The sequence below is a fragment of the Diabrotica undecimpunctata genome, chromosome 3 (assembly GCF_040954645.1).
Source record: "Diabrotica undecimpunctata isolate CICGRU chromosome 3, icDiaUnde3, whole genome shotgun sequence".
NCBI classification, from domain to species: Eukaryota; Metazoa; Arthropoda; class Insecta; order Coleoptera; family Chrysomelidae; genus Diabrotica; species Diabrotica undecimpunctata.
In genome coordinates this window covers 111,842,516-111,850,673 of record NC_092805.1, presented here as the reverse complement: position 1 = coordinate 111,850,673, position 8,158 = coordinate 111,842,516, and the positions used below count along the sequence as shown (strand labels likewise).

Below are 8,158 nucleotides of genomic sequence, written 5' to 3'. Positions count from 1 at the left end.
TTTTGACGCAGATCAGCGGGTATACCCAGAATGATGCATGTAACAAATAAAAGAATAGGAAAGGAAGACCGAAAATAGCATAGCTTGATGGACTCCAGAAGGCAATCAATGTCAAAGAAAGATATACGACCAAGACACTGGTTCGATAGACGTGAATGAAGACAGGGAACCAGAAGGCGCAGTATGAACCGCAGATTATATACAAAAAATGCCTTATATAAAATAAAGAAAAATGGATATACAAAAAGAAATGTAACCATATCTGCTACTCTTTTATTTGTTTTGAATATATTTTGAATTTAGAGCTTACAATCAATGGTTATCCTAATAATTCTAAGTACTACAATTATTCTACTGTTTTAAACATGTTAGAAAGGCCACCTGTAAAAATTTTTTGTAATTATGATCATCATATATTGGCCTGTGTAGACTCCATTCCATATACTTTTGTATTCTTCTCTTTTTTGACAGTTTATTTTGCTTTTTGCTCAATCTTTTTTCGATTACTTTTATTTCTGTTTCACTTTTAGCTAAGATAAACAAGTTATCAGCAAACTGTAGCTCTTATTGTTTTTCTTTTAAGATATAAATTTACATAAATTTATAAATCGGTGGTTTCTTATCATGCGCTTTTCAGTGAAATTCTGAATAGAATCTATAGCAGAGTGTCAACTTTCATATAACGTTTGGACGTAGATACAACTACCCATAAACATATACCTTCTTCATACTCGCTTCGGCAATAAATATGCTAAAATAAAACGATATAGAAAAGATAATCATAACCCCTGAGCAAAGGTGACACGCAAAAGCGTGTTACGTTTCACATTTTTAGCAACCATTCCAAAGAATTTAGACAGTACGAAATCTTTACAGAAAAACAAGAGCTCGATTTTGAAAATGAAGACAATAGTCCTTTCAATATCTTCTTAACCTTAGATGAACTGAACTGAACTTTGCTCTTAATACTACAAAAACTCTGAACCTGGATCTTATAATATACCTTAAGTGTTCTTAGAATAACTGCCGCCAATGTCAATGCTAAACGTGTTCTTCTAAAAATGTTCAACCGAATATGGTTACATAATATCTTTTCAACCTCCTGGAGCAACTTAGTAATTAAATCTGTTTTTAAAGATAACAATGCGCGAACTGAAATTTCCTCATATAAAACCATCTCACTATCAATTTAATGTGCAAAATCATGGAAAAAATAGTGATGATAGCTATGAGTATTAGAAAAAGAGAACTCCTGGTTAACGAGCAGAGTGGATTTCAACAAAATCAAACCACTACTGATGATCTCATTGATTTAGAGTCTGAAATTCTTAAATCTTCTGCGAACAAACAAAAAACCATTGCAGTGTTCATAGATATTAAAAAGTATTTGATACATCATGGCGTTACGATATTATCAGATCACTACACACATGGAATATTGGAGATAATATCATTAATTTCATTTTAATTTTGCTTAAACAACGCAATTTTCAAGTAAGTGTCAACCACTACAACCTGAAGGTTCTGTATTAAGTAAAACGTTATTTTTAATCGCCATGAATAATATTATGCCATGAAAACTCTAGCTTGGCTCATGGTAGATTATATACAGACGATCTGGTATTATTATAGTATCTTCAGTGAAAAATATCTTCTCAGTTCAGCGTTACTTACAAACCGTACTTTAAAAACTCAAAAACTGGTTAAAAAAACAGGTTTTCAGTGTTGACTCAGCAAATCAAAGTATTAGTTATTTTCAAAGAAACGTGATCCGATTAAACCGCAACTAAAATTATACAACCAAATCCTGAATTACGCTAATGACATTGGTTTTTAGGAATGATTTTCGATACGAAACTTACGAGGAAAAAATATATATTACAAATAGAAAACATGCTAAAATACAATTAATCTTATGAAAACTCTCGTTAATACAAACTATGGAACGGGCTATAACTGCTCAATCCATGTTTATAAAACCCTAATTAGATGTAAAATAGATTACGGTTATATATTATATCCATTTTTTAAAGAATTCCTATTACATCACCTTAAAGTTATTCAAACTATGGCATTAAGAATAGTCACAGGAGCATTTTCGACCAGCCCAATCGAAAGTTTCCGAGCAGAAATAAGACAGCCACCCCTTAAATATAGAAGCATGCACTTAACTGTCACAAGCACTTTAGCTGCTAATAGGAAATAGGAACGTAAAACCACCATTCTATGAAAGAGCTAGTCAAACTCTCATGGATTTACAAATTCCAATACCAAATACCTATTCCAACTTCGTAATAATTGCTTCTATTTCGACAATAAGCATTCCTCAATCCGAGAGATCCTTAAATATCTTTATAAAGAAAGATACTCCCTACTTTTTAATAAAAAATAAGTTTAATAACAAACATACAAAATTTCCTAATTTCTATCACGTATACTCAGACGTCTCTAAAACAAATAGTGGAGTTGAAATATTACACTTAAGTTAAAATTACCATATTTTAACTGTATACATACTGGTGAGCTAAATGCCATCTATCAAGACTCACTCATATTAACTTCAGTAATATATCCAATTCTCTTATAATTACCGATTCTCTTAGTTCCATCAATACCATTAACCAACTTCACACAACACATCCAATTACTCTCCTTATTAAAAAAGAACTAGATACCATACAAAACAGTAACCTTATTGTACAATTTCTATATTCAACCTTATTCTAACTTTATTGTTCAATTTCAAGTTTCTATAAGTAAATAAAGAAGTGGATCGCATAGAAGCAGTGAAACTGTTAGTGATGTGACAAATGTAGTGCTGAATGATTTAAAATCATTTGTTAAAGTTAAGGGCAAAAATTTGTGGCAAAATCAGTGAAACAATTTAACTTCAAAACTTCGCGAAGTGAACACATCTGTAAAACCATGGAAATATCAAATTCCCAACAGAGCTCATCAAGTCGCTATTACTTGACTTCATCTAGGAAATACTTGACTTACCCACGGGTATGTCGCACTTTATGCGACAACTGTAATGTTCCACTCAGTGGTAAGCATTCACGTATCCACGATGCCAGCTGTAGAGACAGACCAATGACATCATCGGATCAATAAGTGAAATCTTACGAGAAAATTGCAAAATTTATCATTTTCTAAAATTCTTTAAAGACATTAATATAATAAACAACACATATGTATATATGTCGCTAATAAATTCAAAGGATAATGCGACTGTTTGTACAATAAAAAAATATATACCTTGATATACTCAGATGAATATTTTATAAATATATCCCATCACCTGAATGTATTTTTTTTTCATATATTTTCTTTCACAGAATTCTCTTTTTATAGAAAATTATCCTACCTGGCAAACTTTGAAATCCAACAGCCTTACCAATGTGGTTAATGCAATATTTTTTACAGATTCTGATGTGACAAAATATTGTATTTCTTTATTTGTTTTTGTATAACTAGGTTAAATTATACCACTCGTATTTAATAAAAAATTTCATATTATTCTGTATTTTGGATATTGTTCTGAAGTTATTTTCTTGTGGCATTTTAAAGTAATTTTTATTATATAGGAATAAGCCACAATTAAAGTTAAAATTTTGTTTTTTTTTACTTGATAAAAAATTCTTCTAGTAATTTAGTTTTATTTGACTTTTTTATATTGATAATTCAAACATATATTATACATTTTAAAGTAGACGACTTTAAATAAAACGATATTGCCAATATTGTTGAGTTGCGTTCCTGAGACGACTTTACTTGTAAGATAGTTCATTCGATTACATAAAATCAACTTTAACTTGAGAATATCCGTCAGAAAAAATCATGGCATGTAATTAGTCTCTTAAAAGACAAACACATGCCATGATGACAGTAAAATTCTTCTGTTAGTGATTCCATAGTAAATTATAAGGGAAAAACCAGGAAAATAACCTCATAATACTATCCCGACATGGTAAGTATTTGGTCGTGCATTTAGTTTACTTTCAATTAACACCAAATTCTGATTTTATATGTTTGTCATTTAAAAAACATAAATGATGTATCTCTATATGTTACTGACTTACAAATACTGGTATTTTACTTTTAAATAGCTTCCTCTTTTAATATGGGTAACCAGATCCTACTACATTCTGCCGAGGAATTTGCGACACACTTGGTCTCATTTAGCATAATTAGAGAGCAGCTTCTTTGATTTTTCTCTTTTTATAATCCGTTTCTTTAAGGACTATATTTAAATCATTCAATTGAACCCTATGTTCATTTTATCCCATGCGTGTTTACATATTTAAGATCTATCCAATTCTCTATTTTTAATATAAGACTGATGTTCACTTATTCTAACATTTAATGGCCTTATGTTTCACCTAATGTTTTACCTAAATAAAACTGATCGCATTCACAAGGTATTTTATAAGTACAATTCTTTGTCCTTTCTTGTTCATTGTTAGGCTTGGTTTTAAACAAAATAGATCTCAATGTGTTTGTTGTTTTGAATGTTGTTGAAATGTAGAATTTATTTCCTATCCTTTTAAGTTTTTCTAAAAATCCTTTTATGTATGGTATTGTTATTTTCCTCGTATTATTCCTTGTGTATGCTGTAAGACCTCGTTCTAAGTTGTTCTGTTCTATTCGGTCGATTGTTGAAAATTCTAGATGTTAACAAATGTTTTTCTTCCAAGAACGAATTTTCTTTAGAACAAGCAATTTTGGCTCTATCGTATAAGGATTTAATGATTCCCTTTTTAATATTAATATTGTAATTTGATTTGAAATTCAAATATCTGTTGGTGTGTTGGTTTTCTATACACCTGAGTCTCATATCCAGTATCGTTCTTAGAGATTAAAACATCCAGGAAAGGTAGTGTGTTATTATATTCCTTTTCCATGGTAAATGTTATTGTCTCTTCTTTATCGTTTATATCAGTCAGGAATGTGTCCAACAACTCTGATCCATGAGACCATATTGAGAATACATCATCTATATATCTCCACCATACTGTGAGTTTTAAATTTTGTTTAGAAATAATATTTGTTTCAAAATCTTCCATAAATATATCGGCTAATAATGGATATAGACTAGAGCTCATTGCTACACTGAAATTTTGTTTATAGAATTCATTATTTAGTTGAAAATATGTATTATCAGTATATAATGTTAACAACTCTATTATAACTGATATGTTTAGTCTTGTTCCAGTTGCCAATGTATCATCACTCTCTAATTTTGCCTTTACTATATGTACAGTCTTATCTAATGGCACATTCGTAAATAAACTATTTGTGTCAAAACTCACCAAAGTATTATTTGAATTAAATTCAATATTTGATAATTTATTCAAAAAATGTTGTGTATTTTTTATAAATGTGTCATTTTTATTTGCAACTGATTGTATAATATTTAATAACAATTTTGATAGTTCACTACAAGGAGAATTCATGGTACTACAAATGGGTCTAAGTGGTATATTCGTTTTATGAACTTTCGGTACTCCATAAAAATGAAGGGACTTACTGTAATGAGATGTAATTAATCTTCTCTCATAACTTGTTAAACAATCTTTAAACTTGAATAAAGTTCTATACATTTTGTTTTCCAAAGGCTTTGTTGGATCCTTTGTTCATTTTGTATAATGTCCGTTTATTATTAGATCTTTAATTTTGTTTTCATATTGAATTTTATCCATTATTACAGTTGCATTCCCCTTATCTGCTGGTAGGATTATGGAGTCGTTATTAATTATTAGAAGAATTTTTCACCAAGTAACAAAAGAACAAAATTTGTTTAATTTACTAATGTTTGTATTTTGAAAACGATTTCCGAAGTGGAAACTGAAGCCTTGATAACCTTACTTTAACCTTTAATTGTGGCTTATTTCCATTTAAATAGTAATTAAAGTATTTTGGATATTTTGGTATTTTTTAAGTAAATAAAAATTTTGAATACGTCCCTTATATTTTCGAAGAAAGCCGATGGTCAGTAAAACCCCTATTGACGGATAGACCATTCGTCATAACTCTGACCCGCATTGTATTATTGCATCAAAGTATGGAAATCGGTATAAATGTGACAGTTCTAGACGTATCTTGTAAACAAGTCACCAACAGAACACACACCGGCCAATACGCCAGTTGAATTGAAAAAATGTGCTTAGTCGTTTTTAGCCATCGTGTCTAATTGAATGTCGATTTCGGATAGAACTTGGTTCTAATCGAGTTAAAGATTTACCATGCAGCTCAAACATCCGGTTACCCACGGGTGTAAGATGAGCCAAAAAAACCAAACCTTTTTTATTTTAAATTAAAATAAATGGATATATATATATATATATATATATATATATATATATATATATATATATATATATATATATATATATATATATATATATATATATCAAAAATAAAGATCCTTAAATCAAGCTCATTTAAATGGAATTTAGAAAGTACGTATAATAAGTATACGCACCATATAGGACGGGGCACCGACGCCACAGCTGCCTAAAAATCGAGTGGACGCCTATTTAATAATTAAAAAACAACGGTCTAAATTGAAATAAGCTAGGACTGCTGTTCAGAATCTTAAAATTAAATGTTTAAACTTCAATTTAGGTACTTGGAAACCTCAAAAATAATAATTTACATATGAGGTTTCAATCTTCAAAAATGTGTATTTTCCCATTTTTCAGATATTAAATCGCTTATAACTCGAAAACTGGGAAGAGACCTTTTTTGTTTAAAATAACACAAAAAATTTAAATAAAACCCTAAAAAATGTTTATACCATTTTTGCCCAAAAATTTTGCTCGGTCCCCATCATAATTGTTTAAAGGGGACATTTTTGAACAAGAATCCGCAAATAAACCGAATCAGAAAAATTTTTTCTACGGACGTGCTCTCACAACATGGACTATAAAGACTTTTATTAACTAAATAGGTCATTTTAAACGAGTGGGATAAAACTGTCATTAAAATGCTGTAATCAGTGATCTTGTTAAATTGTATACCCTTTAATATGTTGACAAATACAGAGAGTGATCAACTTTTGTGACAAAGTCCGTTATACCTACATTATATAGGGGATACCTTTATTTTATCAAAGTTCATTTATTTGAGCATTCAACCTTATATCAATTTATCAAAAGAAGACAACGCGCTCACAATTGTCATAGCAGTTTATTTACTAATGTTGATTTTATATGTTTCAGACAGTCCAAAAAAACTACAAGAACACAAAAACAATTATTCAATTACTAAAAAAGGCGCAAGCCATAAAAAAACAAAGCACGAAAAACGAGCAAGAGTATCTTAAAGCTCTATTCCCATTTTAGTTCCAATGTTGCAATTATTAAATATCCATATGAAATTAATACAATGCTATTTGCAGCCAAAACTATAGAAAATCAGGCGTGATATTGAATGTAAAATTGGTGGTTAAGGATATAATTATCCGGACGCAGAGACACGATCTTGTATTACCTATTGTCCGAAACTTGTATACAAAGTGATCATATTTCTTTTTATAGGTACCTAAATACTGACCGGATATAGACCTGTAGACCAGTATGGTTGGATATCCGCCCACCCGCTTTGATGGGTTGGATTACTTTATATACTCGAGAAATTCCAGGAAACGCCATATCAAAGTACAAAAATATCGAGAACGGATAAGCATCGAAGGGTATTATTATTTAGTTTAGAAAATCGCATACATATTGTATAAGAGCACAACAACTCTACTTGTACTATATATTTACACAAACTGTGACGATTGCTTATGTGAAAATTGCTATAACATAAATGAAGTTTTTTAATAAACTCATGGACAAAAATATCGAATATTTTGGAATTTTCTAATTTTTGTGTTTTCAAAATAAATTCTGGTCAATCAAGTCGTTTATTGTAAAATAGAGTTTATTTTAACAATGTTTAATGAACAATTTTAAGTTTTTATGCGGAGAAAATTGCGAAAAAAATAAATATTTAATATTAGGTAAATAAGGTTATTGTATTCTAAACTTAAATGATAATTTAAATTGCTTAAGCAAGTCGTTTTAACTTAAAGAAGTGCATGATCAGTAATGAGTATTCCCCGCTCTAGCTCTTATTACTGCTTGCATATTTCTCACCATGCTTGCAAGTA

The 8,158-nt window shown here is 29.9% G+C and overlaps 1 non-coding gene across 1 annotated transcript; it reads left to right on the top strand.

Moving 5' to 3' along the window:
* The first annotated feature begins 727 nt into the window (after positions 1 to 727).
* On the top strand, positions 728 to 833 carry LOC140437951 (U6 spliceosomal RNA). Its single transcript, XR_011950430.1, has one exon. It is a non-coding gene; the product is annotated as a U6 spliceosomal RNA (small nuclear RNA).
* The last annotated feature ends 7,325 nt before the right edge of the window (positions 834 to 8,158 follow it).